This window comes from Ursus arctos, unplaced genomic scaffold, assembly GCF_023065955.2.
Source record: "Ursus arctos isolate Adak ecotype North America unplaced genomic scaffold, UrsArc2.0 scaffold_3, whole genome shotgun sequence".
Taxonomy (NCBI): Eukaryota; Metazoa; Chordata; class Mammalia; order Carnivora; family Ursidae; genus Ursus; species Ursus arctos.
In genome coordinates, this window is record NW_026622985.1 from 31544859 (window position 1) to 31560056 (window position 15198).

General features: G+C 39.4%; 1 pseudogene; it reads left to right on the forward strand.

Annotated features, from left to right (window-relative positions):
• The first annotated feature begins 11295 nt into the window (after positions 1–11295).
• Positions 11296–15058, forward strand: LOC113266731 (60S ribosomal protein L30-like; annotated as a pseudogene).
• Positions 15059–15198: the final 140 nt, after the last annotated feature.

Below are 15198 nucleotides of genomic sequence, written 5' to 3' on the forward strand. Positions count from 1 at the left end.
TAAAGATTTCTCTTTGCTGTTCCACTAGTTTAAATTTTGTGTGTTCTCTTCCTCTCATAAATGAATCTTATTCATATCTATTTTTAATTTTGCTATTTTATACTTAATTAAATTCTACAATATTCATTTCTGAAAAATGTCTTCTAAATTTTATATGTTCTCTACCAAATAGTCTCTAAATTAGCCACAGTCAATAAACAATTTACTCTCCTACATTTTTTTTTGCTGGGTGTATTAATCTAAAAAGAACTTTATTTAATGCAGATAATTGAAATTTTATGTGTTTATAACTCTGTCATTCATATGCAAAATAATGTCATTATTATTGGATCTCAAAAGACATAATCTACTTATTTACAATATTTAAAAACTGTTTTCCATTACTTTGTCTTGTTTCTGTTTTTCTGCTTGCTTATTTGCAGTCTGTAGGTTAATTTCTGCCTCTACGAAACAAATGATTTTAAAATGCCGGATGCTGTCTTTTCATCCAGCATCCAATGATTTATGTGTAAACATAAGGAATGGTAGCCTTCCATCCAATTAAGAAGTGGGCAGAGGACCTGAACAGACATTTCTCCAAAGAAGACCTACAGATGGCCAACAGACACATGAAAAGACACTCAAAATCACTCGTCATCAGGGAAATGCAAATCAAAACCACAATGAGATATTACCTCACACCTGTCAGAATGGCTACTTTCAAAAAGACAAGAAATAAGTGTCGGCAAGGATGTGGAGAAAAAAGAAACTTCATGTAGTGTTGGTGGGAATGCAAAATGGTGCAGCCGCTTTGGAAACCACTGTGGAAGTTCCTCAAAAAATTAAAAATAGAACTACCATGTGATCCATCAATTCTACTTCTGGATATTTATCTAAAGGAAACAAAAACATTAATTCAGAAAGATATATGCAGCCCCCGTGTTTATTGCAGCATCATTTACAATAGCCAAGATATGCAAACAACCCGAGTGTCCATCAATTAATGAATGGATAAAGAAAATGGGGTATAGATAAATAAGGGAATACTACTCAGCCATAAAGGAGAATGAGATCTTGCCATTTACAATAACAAGGATGGACCTGGGGGTTTTACACTAAATGAAATGTCAGATAGAGAAAGACAAATACTATATGATTTCATTTATATGTGGAATCCAAAACACAAAACAAATGAATAAAAAAAACAGAAACAGACCTCTAGATACAGAGAACAATTTGGTGGGGAAGCAGGGAGAGGAATGATGAAATAGGCAGAAGGGATTAAAAGGTACAAACTTCCAGTTATAAAATAAAGAAGACATGTAATGTATAGCATAAGGAATATAATTAATAAGATAACAATCATATACAGTGACAGTAGCTAGATTTATTGTGGTGATCACTTCATAATGTATATAAATGTTGATTCACTACGTTATACACCTGAAACTAACATAATATTGTAATGTCAACTACACTGCAGTTAAAAAATTTGTTTTTAATTAAAAAAAGAATGGTAGCCTTCCTTTGGTGATTTTACCAAGAAGTTCCGATTTACACAGCAACAAACAATATAATGTAATGGTTTTGAAATAAGAGATTCCTGGGTTCTAATTCTAGTTCTCCCTCTTACACAAGTTGAATGACAATGAGAGCAATGCTAAATTTCCAGTGCACGGCACATAGCAAGGCTCACAGCAACTAAAAAATAGTTTTAGGGTATTTGGCTGAGACATATCACCCTTTGACCTGCAGAGTAGATTCAGTTGATTCAGTTGTTTACATGGGTCCCCATTCTATTCATCAAAATCCCAGTCATTCTCAAACACCTTATCTAATCCTTCTGGACAAAATTAATTTCATTCTCTAGAATCTCTCAATACTGTGAAGTTTTAACTCAATTACAGACTTTATTTGACTCCTGAAATCCTTTTTTCAGAATTAGATCAGACATATATGCATTAAATAAAATAACATAGCTCTTATATCATACTGCCTTGTATCATAATTGCATATAATATTACCAAAACTAGGTTTAAAGTCCTCTCAAATCCTTAAACCTTCCATTAAATTCTCCAGACTGCTTAGCATAGAGTAGACATTCAAATATATGTCCTATTTGATGACCCAGAATTGCAACAGATTATTTGAAGCTAGTTGAGGAAAGAGAAAATTGAGTTTGTTTCCAACATTCCATTCATCCTCCATCTAGACCCACATTACGAGACTACACTCCTTAAGACAAGAAGATAAAACAACATATTTTACCCTCTGACATTAAAATATCATAGAGCAAGATCCATCTCTAGTTTAATGATTTCTGAGAACTAGGTCATATGCATCTTATTACCACATAATTTGGGCATTTCCATACAGCCAGAGTGAAGATTATAGCACAGCTAACAAATGCATTCAAATAAATGTAAAAAGTCAGTGTGCATTATTCAAATCCAAAATACATTAAGAGCGGGTTTTATTGGACTGTATCATCAGGAGAATTTCTTCTCCACTTAGTTTACTTGCATTGGCACAGCTTTAGGGAAATGAATCTACAGATAATGCCTTACTTAAAATCGAGCCATGGAGGAAATCCTATAATTCTCATTTATTTCCTGTATTGTCTTAACTTCCATTTCATAAGAAAAATATTCCGCAATAAACTAGAGTTAAAACTTTGGTGAGATGGGATCTAACCAAAGAGCTTCTTAAACTCTCTAGCCTTCCAAAGGACATAAATTCTGGGAACTGGAGAGCTCTCCTAACTTCTTGAAGACTTTTTTTTTTAAAACCTTTTCATTGTTGGTCACACTCCTAGTCCTCCACAAGTTCTCCAGTCCAGCCCCAATTTCCCTCTTGCAGCTCCTAAGGTTGTGGCTCCTTCTTGCTTTAGTCTAAGTACCTACCACATACACTACAATTTAGCTGTACATTACTCTCTCTTAGGTACCAATTGTGTACTTTATACTTGAGGAATAAAATAAACCTCAAAATTCCTTACATGAGATTTTCTCTCTACTTCCTTAAGCCTGTATACTATATATTGGGTTCATTAGCAAAGAATCTATTAAGAATGAAGGGAAGTGTATATCCATATTACCATTCTTGGTATCTTTTTTCCACAAGCTTGGGGAAAATAATTTGAACACATTTATTGCTAATGGTAGTTCACATCTATTAAGTACTATTCTAAGTGTTTTGCATGGATTAGTTCAGCCAGTCCTCATACCAATCTCATCAGGCAGGTACTATTATTATCCCCATTTTACAGATGAGAAAATTGAGGCTCACAAGGTTAGTTAACCCGCTCCAGATTAAATAGTTAGTGACAGACATGGTATTTGAACCCAAGTAATCTAGCTCCAGAATAAATGTTTTCAATTACTACTCTACACTACCTCTTTTGAAATTATGAGCAAGAAAATCATCTGAAATCCCCATATTGAGAGATAATACAATTAATATTTTAAGTATTCTTTCAAGCATGTGGTAGAGCTTCACTTCTGCTATGTTCTGCCAGTCAAAGCAGTCAGCAAATCTGTCCAGATCTGAGGGGAGTTCACGGATGTCCATATCTTAACAGGAGGGCCATCGAGAAATTCTTGGCCATCTTTTACCACCACATCACAATTAATATATTTGAAGCAGTCTTTCAAGTATGTCTTTAGACACATAGTCACATATACTGCAAATTTTAAAGAAACAGAATTAAGAGACAACCGCTATTTTTACGGACTCCTCTTTAAGTAGTTGATTTTCTCCTCTCAAACACATGCCACCTTCCTCCAGCCTGGTAGCCAACGTTAAAATCCTTTTCTGTAATTATATAATCATATGTTTTACACACACACACACACACACACACACACACACACACACACATATCTTTATGTAGTCATTTAACAGTTGACAAAGATTCTTTCCTTGACCAGACTTTAGTTTGGCTCCTCTAAGCCCTCTTTTCAGCTACGCTTTGCCCTTGAGCTTCAGCATCTGTCCTGCTACACAGCCCAGTTTTAGCAAGAATCCTAAGTGAGTTTACAGCAAATCAACTCTCAATATCTGATTCAATAATATATGAGGAGATTCCTCATCCCCTACCTCGGATATCTGATCATCTTGGCCTGCCTTCAGCAAGAGTACTGGTAAGTTCGTGTAGCCAGAATTCCCCCTTACCCCCAGTATTTCCTCTTTACAGTTTTTCATCCACTGGCTCCCACTCAGCCTTGGCTATAAAGTCCCACTTGTTCATGCTATATTAGGAATTGAGCCCAGCTCCAGTTCCATATGGAGGTCTTTTTTCCCCCATTACAATAGTTCCTGAAAATAATCTGGTTTTACTGCTTTAACTATTGTCCAGTTCTGATTTTTCTTTAACATAATACATTAGAAATCACTCCAAGATGCATGGAAAGAAGTTAACATTCTTTTTATTGGATATATATCTATGCTAGTAATATATCAAAATGCATTCAACCATTCCCTTGGAAGATAGAAAATGATGTTCAAGAAAATTATAAAAAGAAAGTGCCGATGGCAGAAAAGGTGGTGGATTAAACAACTGGGTCTACTCCTGATCCTTCCTGAAAGCTTACTAACATGCATTCATAGGGAATTTATTGCAAATCTCAAACCTACAATGACAGGGATAATGGAAGAGCACATAACAGCAACGAAATCTTGGAAGCTAGAAAGCAAATGATGTTTTGTCAGTCATGTTTCAGACCTGAGAACATGAACTCCTGTAAGTATTGAGGAAAGCCAAAACAAACCAATTTATACTGTTAAATCCCCAAAGGATCAGAATTGGTGGCAACACATATCTCTGGAAAAAAGGTTGAATGGGAGACTAAAGTGGATTGACTGTAAGACTATTTAAGAAACAAGAAAGGTGGGGTGCCTGCATGGCTCAGTTGGTTAAGCATCTGCCTTCGGCTCAGGTCATGATCCCAGGGTCCTGGGATCAAGTCCCGCATCAGCTATTACTCAGTAGGGAGCCTGCTTCTCCCTCTCCCTCTGCCTGCTGCTCTCCCTGCTTGTGCTCTCTCCCTCTCTCTGTCAAATAAATAAATAAAATAAAATTTAAAAAAAGAAAGAAACAAGAAAGGTGACATCATCAAAATGGCAACATGGGTCGTTTCTGGCTTCAGTCCCCCTCACAAGAAGACCATTTACCAACTATTCACACACAAGACATCACCATGAAAATCCCAGTACCTGGGGGTGACGCTGAGGCACCCTCCTGGGTGACAGGATCAAGAAGAACCATAATAGAAGGGTAAAAGGAGCAGTTTCACTTTGACTTCATTGCCCCTCCCCCAGGCCAGCACAGCACCATGAGGAGAGGGCTCCCTTGGGCCTATGGTTTCTCCGGTGGGAAAACAGAGTCCAGAGTGGACATCGAGCTGCCCCAGCATTGGAGGACACTTCTCAGAAGGCCCACTCAGGGCTTTCATCAGGAGGATCACTGAGAGAATCTACAGGGCTAGACCGCTAGGGATCAGCTAGAGAAGGCAGGTGGAGTTGTAACAACTAGTGCTTGGATCTCGGAGGACCACGTTCTTTCTCACAGCTATGCCTGAGCCAAGATTTCAGCCAGCAGCTCTGTCCATCTGAAGAACCAAGCCAGTGGCCCAGTCTGGCCAGGGAGTTTGGTTGGCGATTTTCCCCAATTTGGATCCCTAGCCAATGGGCTATAGCTGCCATGAAGTCTGTTCTATGGACCCACGCGGTCAGGGAAGCAAATTCTCAGCTCTATCCAATTGCAGAGCATAACCTCCAATCCTACCTGATCATATGATCCAACAATTCCACTTCTGGGTATATATCTGAAGGAAATGAAATCACTATCTCAAGGAGCTATCTGCACACCCATATTTATTGCATCATTATTTACAGAGTAGCCAAAACATGAAAACAACCTAAGTGCCCATCAGTGGATGAATGGATAAAGAAAATGTGATAATACACACACACACACAATGGACTACTATCCAGCCATAAAAAAATAAAAACAAAAACCCAGAAATCCTGCCACTTACAACATGGATGGACCTTGAGGACATTACGCATAAGACAGAGAAAAACAGACGTTGTATGATCCCATTTATATGTGGAATCTAAGAAAACTGAATTCACAGAAAGAGTAGACTGGTGGGTCTCACGGACAGGGAGAGGTGGGAAAATGGATGAAGGTGTTCAAAGGGTACAAACTTCCAGTTACGAGATGAATATATTTTGGATCACAAGCTCCTCAGGAGCTTTCCAGGTGCAATCTGAAACAAGCCCCCCTTTGTAGATGGTAGGGAGACACCAAAGAAAGACACAAGCCACTCCAGGTTGGTAGATAGAGCAGTTTCAGTAAGCAAAAGGGAACTTACAAACAAGCCTTTCTTGGGCAGCGGCAAGACAAGGAGATCTCCACGCCTGTCACCAAATCTTAAACGTTTATATAGAGGTCTTTACTGGGTTCAGTCACATATAACGTCCAGCACTGGCCAGATGGTTTCAACATCACATCACTATCTCAAGGCTAGGTCCTTGGAGCAGTCTTCAGGAGCAGGGAAAGCAAGTGCAATTCACATTTCAAGAATAGGGGAGGGGTGAAGAGCCTCCAGTTGCTGGGATCCAGCTCATGGGTCAACTGGTGGTCAGGTCTTCTCAATGATCTTCCCCAACAATATGTTCTGGGATATAATATACAGCATGGCGACTACACTTAACGATATTTTACTCTTTATTTGAAAGGTGCTGAGAAAGTACATCTTAAAAGTTCTCATCATACAGACAAAATAGAGCTATCTATGTGAGGTGTTGGATATGATAACTAACCTTATTGTGCTTACCATTTAACAACATATATGTATATCAATCATCATCTTGCATACCTTAAACTTACACAGTATTATATGCCTATTATATGTCCATAGAGCTGGGGGGAGGGGAACATATCACAACTCCAATCAGAACAGGCAGAAGATTGCCTCTCCACCTCCCCCAGCAGAAGACTGGAGGTTTAGGCTTTAAAGAAGGAAAACAAAAGATGTGGCAGTTACTGCTATGTGTTCAGCAAAATCAGTTTTCCTTTCCCTTCCAGGAACACAACTAAACAATATTTGCCAGTCTCACTTGCAAGGAGATGCAACCACATGGCTGAATTCCAGCCATTAGAATGTGAGTGGGAGTGATGGGTGCCTCTCATCAAAACTTCCCACACATTTTTCCCTTTTTGGCCAAACAGATGCAATGGATCCAGCATAAATTTCAAGGCCATAAAATTGAAATAACCTGGCTCCCTAAAGTGAAATAAGTAAGACCAGCAGAAGACAAATATGCTATGGTATCACTTACATGCAGAATCTAAAAAAGCCAAACTCATACATACAGAGACTAGAGGGTGGTTGCCATGCTGGAGAGTTGGGAAATGGGGAGACAGTGGTCAAAGAGCATAAACTTCCAGTTAAAAGATTAATGAGTTCTGGGGATCTAATATGTAGCATGGTGATTATAATTAATAATACTGTATTATAGTCTTGAAGGTTTGTTGAAACAGTAGATCTAAAATGTTCTCACCACAAAGAAAGAAATGGTAATTACTGAACGTGATGGAAGGTGTCAGCTAGCACCACAGCGGTGATCATTGCGCAACACGTACGTGAATCACATCAACATTTCGTACACCTTAAATTTATGCAATGTTATGTGTCAATTATATCTCAGTAAACTTGGGAGGAAAAACGAAATCTATAAAAGTTTAAGTTCAAAAGGATCTTCATTAACTTCCCAAAGTGAGTATAACTTTCCAACAGAGTAGGTGTAACCAGTTTTGAAGTTACAAAAAGAACTATGGTGAACTGTGCTCTATCCTCCTGACAGCGTCACACAACTCGAGGGCACAGGATTCACGTGGATAATTGTGAATGATGTCCCTTGGATTCATGCAAGATGGCAGCCTGAATTCCTGTTAAACTATCTCTGTTTTGAATGGCAAGAAGTTGCTTTAGACTTTTCTGCATTTAAAATATATGAAAGAGAGGGGCGCCTGGGTGGCTCAGTCGTTAGGCATCTGCCTTCGGCTCAGGACGTGATCCCAGGGTTCTGGGATTGAGCCCCACATTGGGCTCATGCTCTTCTGGGAGCCTGCTTCTTCCTCTCCCACTCCCCCTGCTTGTGTTCCCTCTCTCATTGGCTGTCCCTCTCTCTGTCAAATAAATAAAATCTTTTTAAAAAATAAATAAATAAAATAAAATATATGAAAGAGTTCTCAGAGGACAGTGCCATTTGGGTAAATCAGTGCTCAAAACCTCTGCCCCCCAGTGCTTCCCAGCATGTAGACATGTGCTGAATGAAAGAGTGATGGGGAGAGAGGTCAGGTTTTTCTCAAGTGGCTATTACCCACAAGCTCAAAGATGTATCCAGGAAGTATGTCAGGTGGCTAGATTTTGGCCTAAATAAATAAGTCATCTGGTTCCTTAAATAACCATATAGAAAGCTACCTACTGAACATTACATTAAATTTTGGGTAAGTATGAACTTTCACTGTGTTAAGCCATTATGATTTGGGAATTTGTCTGTTATAATGGCTAATATTCTTGATTCTAATTTCCATAGAACCTATCACCCTGAAGTGGAGAGCTTTTATAACAAAACAAAACAACAAAAAAACCTAAAATGTGTGGGGTTGACATGAAGTCCAAGTAAACAAACACGAGAGTCTGGAAGGCCAGAGACCCTTTTAATGCCAGGCAAAACATTTGATAAAACTGCTGTCTGTGATAACTTGAAAGACAGCCACTGCCTACAAGTCTGGAGCTCCAGGGAAGTGGTTGGAAAGTTATATAGAAATCATATATATTGGCTACTATTGCCTGCTGTCAGCAGGTATTACATATAAAAGATGAGCTCAGGTAAGAATTCGTCTGGTTTTCAAGAAATAACAGAAAAGAATAGAGTCCAAAGTCAGAACAATTTACAGGGTTGAAAAATCTGCCTCTTCTTTCACCAAATATTAAGAAATAAGATTTTAAAACACCTTACGCAACAAAATCTAAAGAGACTCTTCAGCTAAGCAAGGGAATGCAGCTGCACAGCAGATACAAAATAGGGCTGCCACCTTCCAACCAAGCCACGACTCAAAGTCGTCACTCTTAAGTTGAGCGAAATGAGAGTGAAGAAATACACAGGGAAAGCTTAAGAATTATGTCTAGGGAAAATCTGTGTGAGTGGTAACCAGTATTTGGAGCTTACTGAAAGTAAGTTTTTTATTAAAAACCATCAAAATTTTGATAGAATTGCCAAAGAAATCACAAGGCTGGTTTAAAGGAACCTGATTTGGAAAGGTCTTAATATAACCTTCCAGAATAAAGGGACAATGAGAGCTACACACACTCCCAAAAAAGGCAGACTCATCAAAGTCTATGTCTGATGTGAGCATAAAAGGTAATGGAGGAGAAAGAACCTCCCAGAAGAAGAGCCAGGGGCCATGAGGAATGGTATCAAGGAAATTCCTCTCCAAAAGCAGACTCAGAGCCACACAAAGAATTTCTTCATCTTCAGGCGAGGACACCTTTATAATGCTTGCTTAACAGAACTTCAAAATCTATGGACCGGAGATTGTTGTATGTCTCCCATCCTTTTCTTTTTCTTTTTTTTTTTTTTTCCTTTTCTTTTCCTGAGCAGAGTTTTCTTTGTGTTTATCCCATCCCTGCTCCACCATCACTATGATGGTAGGAAGAGCAGACAACTTTTCTTCCTCATGTACATGTCAGAGCTTCACACGTAGCCACATCCAGCCCTCACAGGGGGGCTGCATATCACTCAGAAATCCCAAACGCGGAACTGGGTGTAGTGAACAGATGGGTCGTCTGCCTTGGAGAAGGATGGTGGATGATATGCTCTACGTGTAGGAGGAATATGAGACAGATCCTAAGTGACCAGCAGAGCAAATGATCACAGAAGTCTCTTTATACTCACAAAACCCTCTTTTTCTCCTCCTGGACACATGCTTGACTACATTTTCCCAACTCGCTTATATTTAGGTGTGAGTGAGTTTGGCCAATGGGATATAAATGTAATGATGAATACCAGTTCTAGGCCTGACCCATTAAAACCTCCCAAGGCGATGCTCCCTCTCTTTCCCTATCTGTTGGCTAGATTCAGAGATCCAGAGGGGATCCCAAGGCCTTCAGGGATGGCAGAGCCACAAGATCAAACAAACCACAAAAACCTGGGTCCCGGCAGAACCATGAAAGAACAAGGACAGTGAGGAGGGAACCATCAACAAAGAGTTGAGAAAATTTTCCAGAACAAAGAATATAAGCTCTATCAAAGCAAAAATTGTACCAGACAAAGTAGAACAGGCAAAGAAAACTTCATTCAAGGCTGTTGCAACGGGGAAGAGAAACCAGAACTAAGTCTAGCTCAACTCCACTGAAATGACCTTTGGGAGAGGCTTTAAGACTGAGGTGGGGGGATTGTAGGCTACTTGTGTTTGCTAACTGGACTTACCCAGAGGGAAAGCAAATTTTCTTGAATCTTTTTGCTTTAAGATTTATTTATTTGAGAGAGAGAGAAAGAGAGAGCGCGCGATCGGGGGAGGGGTGTATAGGGAGAGAGAGAAGGAGAGAGAAAATTTTAGGTAGACTCCCTGCTCAGCACGGAGCCCAATGTGGGGCTCAGTCTCACCAGCTGGAGATCATGACCTGAGCTAAAATCAGGAGTCAGATGCTTAACCGACAGAGTCACCCAGGCACCCCAAATTTTCTTGTAACTTTATGACAGGAGGTCACTTTATAACTTGGAGCAAGCTTCCTACCAAAGTTAGGCAAAAATCTGTCTCTATTAAGCCATTGTATTCAATTCAATTTGTCATTGGTGTGGTAAAGGATAAACAGTTGGTAAAACACAATAACACTAAACCCAAATAGATCCCACTATATACGGTAACTTAATTATGAAAAAGATACTTAATTTCTCTAGGAGAGAAGAGCTTGGCACAAATGACCAGGCATCTGAAAGAAAATAAAATCATACCCCTATCTAAACAATATATAAAAATAAATTTAAGCTACATTAAAGGCTTAAATATACAATAAGGGATTAAACATTTGAGGAAAAAATAAGAAAAATAAGTTTTTTTTTAAGAAGGTAGATTTATTTGACTTTATAAAAACAAATTGCTATATAGGCGAAAGCTGCTCTGCCAAAATCGGTGAAGAAATAACAAGTAATCGATGAAGATACGCTGGAACTTGCAGGTAGTTAGAGAAAAACAAGTTAAAGTAGCCACGTTACGAGCTGCATACACGTATCAGAAGAGCAATGTTCTTTAGTGACGCCTACGGTGGCGGCGCTGCCAGGAGAAGGCACTCCGAGCAGAAATGTGAGTCATCAAGGGTGTTTTTAAGAAACAATCTGCCAATATCAACTAAATTTAAAATTCATATGGCCTCAGACCCAGAAATCCCCTGCATGGATATCAATCACATAGAAATAAAGTGCCAGTGAATAAGAACATTAATACAAGGATGTTTATTGTAGCACTTTTTGAAGAAGCAAAAACTGTCAACATACGGGGGTTTGCAACGGCACCGCTGACACAAACAGCGATTTCGATAGGTTAGACCACGGGAACTGAACCAACACACGCCAGTCCATTTAAACACCATCTTTGACTTATCAAGAAAGCTAGTATTTTCCTTCCTCTCCCTTTTTTACACCCTGTCTCTTGGTTTCAATCATTCAGACACTTTTGAATCTCAGAACCCCACGTCAGCAAAATCCCTGGAACCCACAGAAACAGTCACAAGTCCAGAGCTCTTCATCAGAAAGAAATTACTGTTTCTGTTTTTCTATGCTCACCACTGTTTCCCTTTAGACCGCGCCTCCTTTTAATAAGATTTTGCTCTGAGATTCCAGGAAACCGAGTAATGATTATACAACTAAAGAGCAGCAGTACCTACTGTAATCCTATTCGCATGTAACGATATCTATCTTTCTCTAGAAAGGCATACACCAAATTCTCAACAGAAGCATAACTCCACTTGCTTGATGAAATTACCATTCATTCTTACTTTCTTCTTTCTGTTCTATAATTTCCACATTTCATTCAATAAACAGTACGTTTGTCATCAGAAGCCACAATAAACATAATGTTTTAACTTAGCGTTATCACGGTTCCAATTTTTTTCTTCACCCATATTGATGTGTGTATCTGAGAGTGGGAGGGAAGGAATAATCTTTTCTAAAAGATACTTATTTGAACGGTGAAATGAAAAATCTCATTAACAACGTATAAAAATGAACCAATAAAATGGTACAGTGACTCTATGTCTGGGCCCACAAATAAAATTTCAATGTAATTTTAGAGGAAATGGTCCTTCCATTTTAACAGCCTCTAAACCTTGAGAAACCATTCAAAGAACTACTCCCCACTTCCTTTCATCTAGTAGCCATGTATACAGAAGATAGATGCTAATATATCTATGTAAGTAAGATTTTTTTTTCCTCTAAGGAAGACTCAGAAAGCATAACTCTATGGAAAATATATTAACCCATAAAATCAAGTTACTGCTATTCATATTCGGGATCTTACTGAGAAATAAGTCTCTATAAGGTTATATCATAAGTAAAGATAATAGAGAGCATCTTGAAGAGGTCACACACAAAAGAAATCATCATTCTCTCCTAACAAGGAAAAATCACATTACACGTAGCCTTTGTAGGAAGAGATGTATTGAATGCACCATGAACTTGAGGAGACTACGCCAAGGAGAACTAAGTCTCCGCGTGAGTTGTCCTTTTGATTTAAAGATATAACACCTTGCCCTCCCGCAGCTCCAGATGGCATTATTTCAGCAACTCAAGGCTCTGAGGTGAGCCCATGTCATACGGACAAAATCTATCTCAGTCTCATGTTTGCAAATATCCAGATTAACATAAAACCATGTGAGCAGTGGTAAAACAACACCAGAACCAAAGTCAGGAGTTCTGGATCCTAGGCCAAGAGCTGCAGCTAGCTGACGTTGAAGAAGTCCCAGAATTCATTTTTCTCTTATGCATCCTGGTTAAATTTGATGATCTCTAAGTCTTCTGCCAGAAAGTCTATGACTTTGGGGCTGGTTGTTTTCAGGACTGAGGAACTAACAGCTTTTGCAGCCTGCAGATGCAACCAAGGGCCCCCGTTCTCCACCCTTCATTCCCTCATGTATCTGGCCTGCCTGCCTGCCTTCCTTTGCACAGCCCTTTCCTTCCTCCTTCTGCCAATTCCCTGCCTTGATTCAACGCTGCCACCCATTATTCTCCAAGAATAATGGCAACACTCATGGCACCCTTTCTATGTGCCATACAGTTTACATTCATTTCCTCATTTAACCCTGACAACTACCTTATGAAATAGGGTAAATTATTTTCTCATGTTATAGGCCACGAACCTGAGTTAGACAGTTTTTCCTTCACTCTACGTCTGATCATTACATTCCAGTAGATACAATAAAGTGATCATTAAACACCTGGTATGAAGTCCTTGGCCATGGTGACCAGAATAAAAGGATCACATGGGTGATCTCACAATGTCTCAGCTTATGGCTGCTATTCATGATTCTTAAGCAAATCCCTTCAGTAATGCCTGAGGCTTAAAAGGGGCTCTTAATGCTCTCCAGGAATGGAGTGATTTCTTCCATCCTACAGTAGCCTATGCCAATAGCCATCCTTCTGCTGTAGCATAAGTGTGGGTGCAATGTGTCTACTTTGACCAAGGACAAAATCCCCACACTAGGGGCGCCTGGGTGGCTCAGTCATTAAGCATCTGCCTTCAGCTCAGGGCATGATCCCAGGGTCCTTCTTCCTCTCCCACTCCCCCCGCTTGTGTTCTCTCTCTCACTGGCTGTCTCTCTCTGTCAAAGAAATAAATAAAATCTTAAAAAAAAAAAATCCCCACACTAAAAGAAACTAAAATTCAACAGGTCGGGAACCAGAGACAAACACTTTGGTCACCAAGACTTTCTTCCCTATTTAATCAATTGACTATAAACTGCTCCTATTTCTCTGTGCATATATATCACTAAGACGTTGTGAAAGTTCAAGGAACTATCAGAAGCATCACATGTGGTTGTAAAGAATTAAAAGGCTTCGTGTGCTTGAGCAGGTTATTTATCTTCTCTAAGCCTCAATTTCCTGATTTGTAAAAGGAAAAAAGTACCTATTTTCAAGGGGTTTGTACAGATTAAATAAGATAACTTATATCACCTCATAGCTGCTGGAATGGCTATTATCAAAAAGACAAGAAATGACAAGTGTGGGGGAGGGTGTGGAGCAAAGGGAACGCGTGTGCACTGCTGGTGGGAATGTAAATTGGTGCAGCCACTATGACAAACAATATGGCAGTCCCTCAAAAAATTACAGATAGAAGTACCATGTGATCCAGCAATTCCACTTCCGGATATGCGTCTGAAGAAAACAAAAACACTCACTCAAAAAAACATATGCACCCCCATATTTATTGCAGCATTATGTACAATAGTCAAGACGTGGAAACAACCTAAGTGTCCTTTGAAGGATGACTGGATAAAGAAAGTGTGGAGTGTGTGTGTGTGTGTGTGTGTGTGTGCATGAGTGCACAATGAAATATTATTCAATAATATAAAGGATTGACATCTTGGTGGGAGCTCTTTCCTTTCTCACTCTGGCCATCTTGGCAGCTGCTCTTGGCTGGGGCTGTCCCGCATCTAAGGCAGGAAGATGGTGGCCACAAAAAAATGAAGAAGTCACTGGAGTTGATCAACTCTAGGCTCCAACTCATTATGAAAAGTGGAAGGTACTCACTGGGATACAAGCAGACTCTGAAAATGATTAGAAATGACAAGCGAAACTGGTCATCCTCACCAACAACAGCCCAGCCTTGAGGAAATCTGCAATAGAATACTACACCACGTTGGCCAAAACCAGTGTCCATCACCACAGTGGCAATGATATTGAATTGGACACGGCATGTGGGAAATACTACGGAATATGTACCCTGGCTATCATGGATCCAGATGATTCTGATACCATGAGAAGCACACCAGAACAGACTGGTGAAAAGTAAATCATGCAAAAATTTTTCTTTAGTAAAACTGTCTAGAGCTTGTTTTCTTTTTTTTCTAAAAAAAAAAAGGAATGAAATCTTGCCATTCACAACAACATGGATAGATCTTGAGGGCATGACGCTAAGTGATGTAAGTCAGA